The 9,280-nt window shown below is 32.5% G+C and overlaps 1 non-coding gene across 1 annotated transcript; it reads left to right on the top strand.

Moving 5' to 3' along the window:
* The first annotated feature begins 6,927 nt into the window (after positions 1 to 6,927).
* LOC114239018 (small nucleolar RNA SNORD79) lies at positions 6,928 to 7,006 on the top strand. The gene has a single exon (XR_003624221.1). It is a non-coding gene; the product is annotated as a small nucleolar RNA SNORD79 (small nucleolar RNA).
* The last annotated feature ends 2,274 nt before the right edge of the window (positions 7,007 to 9,280 follow it).

Genomic DNA, 9,280 nt, shown 5'->3' with positions numbered 1-9,280 from the left:
GGCTTTTCCTGTACCCATCAGGTAAGTGAGGCAAGGGAAACCACCATAAAATCTGGAGAGATGGTCGAATTTAGAGAGTCACAGGAAAGTTCTGCTTTTCTAGAGCAGAAGCTGCTGATGCCATCGTGGTAGGAACACAGAAGGTAACTGACAAATTCCTGGAGGCTGTGTGAACCAGCTTGCAAGTTAGAAATTCCTTAGCTGCAGTCTTGGGGGAGTTACCTTACTTTCATGGGGTTAGCCTCCAGGAATCGTATCAGGTTTTCATGGTTAAGATTCAAGAACCCCACACCCCTTCAGAGGGATGAGTTTTTAGATAAAACTTTAGAACAATATCCATGAAAGAAACCATAGGTAATTTGGACTTCACTAAAATGAAAACCTTCCACTGCTCAAAAGACGTGTTAAGAGAATAAAAAAGACAAGTCACAGAACAGGAGATAATATTTGCGAAACACATACCTGATAAAGAATTTGGATCCAAAATATACAAAGAAGTTTTAAGTCTAACATGAAGGAAACAACTAACCCAATTAAAACTAGGCAAAAGATATGAACAGACACTTTACCAAAGAAGATGTACACATGGTAAATAAACATAGGAAAGACGCTCAACATCATTTGTCATCATGGAAATGCAAATTAATTACTACAGTGAGATACCACTATGTACCTATTAAAAAGGCTGATACCCAAAAAACTGACACTACCAATTACTGGTGAGAATGCAGAACTACAGGAACTCTCATTCATTGCTGGTGGGAATACAAAATGGTATAACCACGTTGAAGACAGTTTGGAAGCTTCTTACAATGTTATACATGGTTTTATCATACGATCCAGCAATCCTGACCCTCACCATTTACCTAATTGATTTGCATAAATGCAGATGGTTACCATATATACGTGTGTGTGTGTGTTTATACATGAGTTAATGTGCACATGTACCCCCTTGCTCTGTCCACTGAGAGATCCTAGGAGCGACTATACTCTGGTAGCAAAAATCATACTTTTTACCCAGATCTAGGTTTCTAATATCATTTTCCAACAAAGTAACTCCAGCTCCTTGGAGCAATGATTGATTATAGTACTAAGTCAGGAACTATACAGGATGAGCCTGGAACCTCATATTTCTGGCAGATTAAAAATATGGAGGCATAGAACACCCAATGAACTATAGACAAAGCTGGAATAACTTTAGCAACAAAATAAAGTAGTTTTAGATCATACCTCCAAGCCTAAAATGTCCCAAGTCCATGACTCCATATTGATATAAATAAATCATTTAATAAATAAGTATATGGAGGAAAAGAATACATCGTTTGTTCAGAAAAAATTCCATATATTTTTGTACATACTCTACCCTCAAAGAAGTAGGGCATAACTCCCTACTGTTTGAGTATGAATGCAGTTGGGGACTTTCTGCTAAAGAATACCAAGTGTCAAGAGGAATAAAAGAGTCAACTTATAGTGTAGAAATCTAACAAACACTACCTCAGTCAGGTAACCAATGTTAACATCAACAGTAATAAGTCAGATTATGTGTATGCTTATATTAATGATATATTAATGTGCATTTGCTTGCTTCCTTCAAATTAACATCTTGATTACCAAATTAGTAAAACTTAAAAACCTTTTTCCTAGACTTTTATGCCACTTTCTAGATATGGAGTTTACATTAGTTACTTCACAAATTTATTTAAAGGTTAAACTTATTGAAATGCAACATCCATTCCAAATTTAATATTTTACTCTAATTTTAGCACTGTGTCTTTGTATTATTCAGTAATCTTAAACTCAGGAAGATGTAAAGTTTTGTAAGACTTTTAAAGTAATAAAAGTTAAAAGTTTAAAAACTGTGATATTTGGTTGGAATGCTATTTTTAATAAGTCTAGATCTGACTAACTGAAAGATTTGTATTCACCTTTGTTGTTGTTAATGATGACTTTTATTTTGTATTTTTGAGTTTGCTTTTTTTTTTTTAATTTTGAAAATTTCCCATCCAACAAACAACCTCAAATACATGAAGATATAAAAAAGATCACAAATAGCTAAGAAATATAAAGATACCTCAATTTTTAAGCAACAAAATCTTGAATTCATCTCAGTTAATACACTGCAACTCTTGTTCTTTATTGCTATGGTTATCTTAATATTACATTTTAACCAGAATATCGAAAAGCTCTTCATTTACAGCTTGCATTGAAAGCCATTTTAAAAGCAAATGGAAATTAGCAGTGTTCAGGTTTTTTAAACCAAAATGCAGACAACAAATAGCTTTTCTAAGCACATTAAAAAAATTATGCTACATGGATACTAAGAGTATGCCTTCATCTACTGAAAATCATGTGTTCTCAAATGTATGTGACCAGATAATTATGTAGTGCAATGCTTTGGACTGTGATTTATATTTAAGCAAAAGCTTCTGAATGGCCATATGTTTATAGGCAGTTATAGCTAGCTATAGTTATGAATTCTTACCATGAAATAATTATTAAAACAACCACAATCACACTTAAATGCATTACCTAAGGAGTATGGTTATGAAAAGCAATTTAATCCTACAAAAGAAATACTCAGAAATGGTTTTTTTATTGAATTTTTTCATACCAGGATCTGGTTTCTGATACATTTAGGAAACACCATAAAAAATGGCTTTTTACTTTCCATGCTGTGTTCAGTTCGAAATCACAAAGCATCTTTTTAAAACAAATTTTTAAAAATTTAATTAAAGTATTATATATACAAGTGGAATAGGAAAGAGTTGAGGTTCTACCAATAGTCCTGAAGTTAAAGCTAATGCTCATTTTTGGGGGAGGGAAAGGCTGAATGCTTCATATTCTAAATTTAGAAATAAAGTGAAAGTTATCGTTAGCATCCGTCCTCCAGGGTTTATTCTGAGGACTCAACTCAGAGAACCACCTATCAACAGCGCCATCCTTGCCTAAGCTGTATAAGGAGGTACCTGGGATAGAAGACACTAATTTGGAAGAGGTCAGTGATTACGAAGGCCATTTTTGGTGGCACTTTGTTGGCTTTCTGCTTAAAAAGCAGAGTTACCCAGCTATACCTTCAAAACCAGGGCAGGGGAAAAGAGAGATGCAGATGACTGTATGGATGGGTGGCCAAGTGAAGGAGATCAAAGACTCCTCTCCCTGAGTTTCCTGATTTCATAGAAATGGCTCCTACATATGCCTGTAGGCCTGAAAGTAATTCATGGACACTGTATGCTTCCCATTCTTCGTAGGGAGTAGCATGGAAGATTTTACCTGTTACAAAGTGGCTGATTTATCCTACCTAGATCAGAGATGATTGGCAGTGTTGTGATCCAGTCTTATATCACTTTGTTTGACATTTCAGTATTCAAGTTCATCTGTATTCTTTATTGGCAATAGTAAATATGGATAAGCAAAATACTGGGCAGTTCAAGATTTTATTTTAACTGAAGCTTTTCAGGCATATGTGAAGCAAATGTAAAATCCTGCAAAGCATACCCAAAGGTCAGGTGGAATTTTTATGGAAGTGAAGAAATTGTCAACATTTTATTCCCATGAGAAAGAAAATCTTAGTCCTGTGATAAGTGTTACAGAGCTTTTACTACTCTCTTCCTCCTCCTTGAAAAATGTGACTAAACAAGTCCTAGCAAAAGAAGAGAAACTTAATTTCTCATGTTTTTTTCAAAAATTTCCTACATTTTTATGTAGCCACATTTCTGAATTCCTTAATTGTTTCTAAAATATTTTCATTTTCACCATTCTTTGTTGATTTTTTAGTACGTATTTTTTGTAAATAATGAAAACATTGCCTCCCTATTTTTACATTTGTACCTCATTACTCTCATTTCTTTTCTTATCTAATTGCAGTGTCCACAACTTCTAGAACAATGTCAAATAGAGATATTAGACATCCATATCAATCAATTTAGTGTAAGTTATGCTGTGGTAACAAACGACAAAACATCTGTGGTCTACCTGCTTACTTCTTATACTCATGTCCATCTCGGTGTAGCTGAGAATGCTCTCTGTGTCTGCTGTTTCCCAGGCTGAAAGCTGGCTAAAATTGGGCTCATGGCAGTGAGAACATTAGAGTAACAGCTATAGGATAATTCTAAAAACTATATTCTTCCTGGAAATGGCACAATTATTTCCACTCACGTATCATTAGTCAAAGCAAGTTATTTGGCCAAGTGTGTAGGGAGGGGCCTGAAAAGAAGGGTGAGCAAATATTTTGATGACAATACAATCTGCCGCATCATTCTTACCTCTATATTTAATGATATTCTAGTGCATCTTTCAATATTAAGGATGATGGCTACGGGTTTCACACACACACACACACACACACACATGCACACGTGCACACACATGCACATGCATACACATATATTATTTATTGATACAGATAAGGAAAAATATGTATAGCTATTGATATATATATATATAAATATGTATCTATATATACGTATCATGTGAAAAGATACTCCACATTGAGTTTTGTCTCCTTTTCATTAAGAATGATTGTTTAAAATATAGTATTGAAGAAAATTTTCTCAAACCTCTATTCATAGTCTAGTGATATAATAATAATTTATCCGTTTTCACATGTAAGTTTTATTACTATATATATTTCTCAATATTTAAGCACTTGCATTCTTGGAATAAATTTCATTGAGTGATGCTTAGTGGGATTTTTCTGTTATTTATTTTTAATAAATTATATTTGTAAATATTTTATATAGAATATTTTATTGGTATATTGAGGCTAAACTATATCAGAAGCAATTTAATTTTTAGGAAGCACTTTGTTTTCTTATGCTTTCTCTGACAAATTTTGTTATTTATTTTATGCTGACTTGATTAAAGATTTTAGAAACTTTCCTAGAAAAGTTAAAATAGCTTTTCAATTATTTTTTTGAAGTGAAAAATAGTTCACTTTGACACTATCTAGGTTAATTTTTCTGCAGAAGTTTTCAGGATTCATGACATTTTTATGTGGCTTCTATAGTAATATATTTGTTAATCTTTTTTTTGAAAAATTAGCTATCCAGGTTTTCCAGTATATTTAGAATTAAAAAATATATAACATTGTGATTTTTCTAATTTCTTCTGAACCTGATTTTACATCTCCATTTTCATTTTTGATGTTTTGTGTCAATTTTTTTCCACATTAGTTTAGCTGGTTATTTATTAAAGTTCCAAAAGGACTAAATTTTAATTTATTTGTCAGGCATTTTTTTTTTCCGGTGTTAATCACTAATTCTTTATAATTATTAATATTGAAAATAATTCTATATTAATTTGGTTATATCGCTAAGCTGCAAACTTACTGAGCAGCATTCTCTTTGTCTTTCTTTTGTATTTTAGATTAGTGTTACTATAAATGTACTTTTGTAGCTCAGAGTATATTTAGTATATTTAAGATCTGAGTCTAATTCCCTGCATCTAGACCCACCGGTTATCAACTGGGTGCTGGGCATTTTCCTAAGCCTCAATTGTTTATTATTTATTTTTTAACATTTGAGGATAAAACTACTTTATTGTAAAGCTTAAATGATGTATTGTATAGACATTATTTGATACCATGTTTTTGGAAAAAAAAATTCTTAAAGGATTGCTACTATAGTTTTCTACCTGCAAACAGATCTTACATAATTATGTAAATCTAGCATTTAAAAATCTTTAGTAAACAAATTAGAAATGTGACTCTTTTCCATTTTCAGTCAAAACTAAAGCTCAAATCACCGAATACAAAAATTTAGATTTATATTTTTGTAAGCAGCACATTGATAACATATGTATTTGTCTAACACCAAGTCTGAGGATTAGCTTTTGATAACATCTTAACCCAATTTGGCATTTCTACGTATGCTTAAGTGTCTAGACCAATATTTTGCAGTACAGATTTTTCTGATGCTGAAAATGTTCTTTATTTGTGTTCTGAAATATGCTAACCATTACCCACACGTGGCTTTTGAGGACTTGAAATATGACTGGTGTGACTGAATAACTGAATTTAAAATTTTATTTCATTGTAATTAAGGTAAATGTACAATAAATAGCCGCATGTGGCCACGTGTAAGTACTGGGGAAAAAAATCTAAACCAAAAATCATTGGTATCTAAATAGACCAAATAATTCACAGAAGTTTCCCAATTACTCTTATTGTTTTTAATCAATGTCAAAGCGATGGTTTGCCTTTTTATCTCGAAACTTTGTCGTTGTCCCTCATTTTTTACCCTAGAATATATCTTAGTAGATAACATTATGCACAAAGGAAAAAAAAATCACGTAAAGCTAATGGCAAACCACAGTAATCAAAAGTTTTTCTTAAACTCTTTGATATGGTTCAACAAATAATTTTGTGTTTTTAGTGTAATCTCTATGTCTTGATTTTATTATCTGTAAAATGCTGATAACTCTAGGAAGACCTACTCCATATAATTTTGAATTAGCCAACCGAAGGAACGCATACATCATAACATATCATGCTTCACAAAGCATGAAGTCAGGATAATGAGGTGGTTAGGAGCATGAGTTTGGAGGTCAAACCAGTCTGGGCTCAATGATAGCACTGCCATTTAATAATTGTACTGCACCGAACACACTATTTACCTGCTCTAAGTTTCAGATTCATCATCTGTAAAATATCGGTAATAATGCTGAGCTTCAAAGACGTTTGTGTAGATTAAGTAAGACAATGTTGATAAAGCCCTTGGCACCGAGTGCAGAGAGGTTGGCAAAAGGTAATAGCTCAAAGGAGCAGCCGTGTTAGTGTGGTCACTACTGCTGTTGTTAAAAAAACTTGAGAAATACAACTTCTTTTTCCGAGGATTTTTTTAAGTGCTCATTGTCAAGTTAAAAGATATATCCCCCAACGTATGAATTCAAAAATAATTTGAGTAGACTTTGCTTTAACTATAAGACAACTACAGTTAGTGATTTTTAAAATTAAACAGATGGGAATCTCTCTGAAAAAGACTGAAGATCTTTTAAAACTGAAACAGTGAAAAAAATAAAATAAAATAACTATAGAACACAAAGGAAAATAACTATAGAACACAAAGGAAAATAACTATAGAACACAAAGGTGATGGGGTGTCAGAAATGGATGAATGCCTTGTCTGCACTGAGGCACCCATGCAGCACGTTTTTCCGCAATCTGCACGTCCTGGGTCCCCCTTAGGCAGTAAAAGTAAGGAGTATAGTCGACTGATCCTAGAAATTATGATTAGTGGCCTGGCAGCACAGCCATTTTTGTTGCCTGCTTTTTGTCTAAATTTAACATGGCAAATGTCCTAAATAAGTAAACTTTTCTGAACTCTCTAATGAAAATTAATGAGGTGGCTGGCTAAGTCACTTGGAATTTGGGGGGTTGCAGTGAAGACACATCCTCAGATGACTTTAATTTTTAGAGTTCTTCAAAGAATATACAGGAAAGTAAATGAACAGAAATTTTTCTCACTTTGAACAGTTTGAATCACTATTTAGCCAGACATAAAACATGATGGTGTTTCTCAGGAGCTTGAAGATCATCGAGAAAAAAAAAAAGATGTATCTTTAGCAAACCTCCAGACGCAAGACTGCAGTTGCTTCCCCTAGCATCCCACAATTCAGTGGATTCAGCCCACAGCCCTTCAAAGTTCTCCTTACATTTCTGTTTATTTCATGGACTTTGATGAGTCATGGTTTCAGCTAACTTTCTTCTCTTCACTTCTACTTTCTCGCATCATCTTCTTTCTTCCCTGTTTGAGATTTGAACTCCTTTACGAATGGATTTTTTTTTTTTAAATAGTCATTCTCTATTATAGGGTCTTTTTATAATCAAGTAGTTACAAGAAAATAATTAGGCCACTTCCTAGCTATAGATCAGCTGCTTTGGTGCCATTTCCACTCATTGTTCATCCAGCTAAGGTTAGAGCTTCAGGGTTACATGCTACAAAAAAACAATTGAAGAATAAAGTGATCTCCGGAGCAACACTGTTAGCTAGCATTGCTCTTGACCTTTCAAGTACAAATACTTTTTTCTTTTTGGTAGAAAAATATATGACAGGTTTATTTGCAGTTTGCTTAGACTCTCATCTGAAAATTTGCTCATTACATAGCTAAAAACGTATGCACATTTTTAGTCATAAACTCCTCTGGGTGTGTTAATGACATGTCAGATCTTACCTGTAATTACATGAAATCAACTTCTTAATTTTTAATCTACCATTTTAAGGAAAGTACCCACAAAAAACCCAATTACTTTTGTAAAGGATTAACTAGTACATTTGGAACTACATTATTTTCTGAACACAGTTCCATTATATGATTTTTAAAAATAATTCTTTATTTCAAAACTGCATTTTTGTAGGCTAAAGTTTAATAAAGTCAGATTCATGAATAATATCTACTTGTGGGAAACACTGTATTACCTGTCAGTTAGAAAATTAATCAAGGTAGAATAGTTTACATTTTGATCCTTAAAGATGATGTAAATGGTATTATTTAATTAATAATATACTAAAAATTACTCATAATTACATAAATCTGAGGCTGAAATCACATTACCTGTGGGTTAGATTTTTGGTGATCTAGATCTTATCAAAGAAAAATTTCATTCAGATATTTCAAAATATTTTGCATAAAAATTTTAGGGCATAATTCATAAATTATTTTCTAGTCAAGACTAAAAACTAAACTTGTTTTTACCTACCCAGTGTTATCTACAATGGATGTTTTTGCTAAAATTGTAATAAAATATATAGAAACATAAGGTTAAAGCACTTAGCATAGTCTCTTTTCTTCCATCCAAACAGTTAAAAAATTAATCAACAAACATTTTATTTTATTATTTATTAATTTTTATTGAGGTATAATTGACATATAACACTGTGTTAGCTTCAGGTGTACAACATAATGATTTGATATTTGTATATATTGCAACATGTTCACAACAAGTCTAGTTAACATTTGTCACCATGCATAGTTATAGAAATCTTCTTTTCTTTGTTTTTTTTTTTTTTTGAGGACTTTAAGATTTATTCTCTTAGCAACTTTTAAATACACAATAGAGTATTATTAACTATATTCCCCATGCTGTACTTGCCACCCCCATGACTTATTTATTTTATAGCTGGAAGTTTGTACCTTTTGACTCCCTTCACCAAGTTTGCCCACCTACCTCCTACTTCCAGCTCCACCCCAGCAACTATCAAACTGTTATCTCTATCTGTGAGCTTGTTTTGTTGTTGTTGTTTGTTTATTTGTTTGTTTAGATTCCACATATAAGTGAGATCAT

The sequence above is a fragment of the Balaenoptera acutorostrata genome, chromosome 1 (genome assembly GCF_949987535.1).
Source record: "Balaenoptera acutorostrata chromosome 1, mBalAcu1.1, whole genome shotgun sequence".
Taxonomy (NCBI): domain Eukaryota; kingdom Metazoa; phylum Chordata; class Mammalia; order Artiodactyla; family Balaenopteridae; genus Balaenoptera; species Balaenoptera acutorostrata.
Note: the sequence above shows the minus strand (reverse complement) of the source record. Positions and strands in the feature narration are given on the sequence as shown.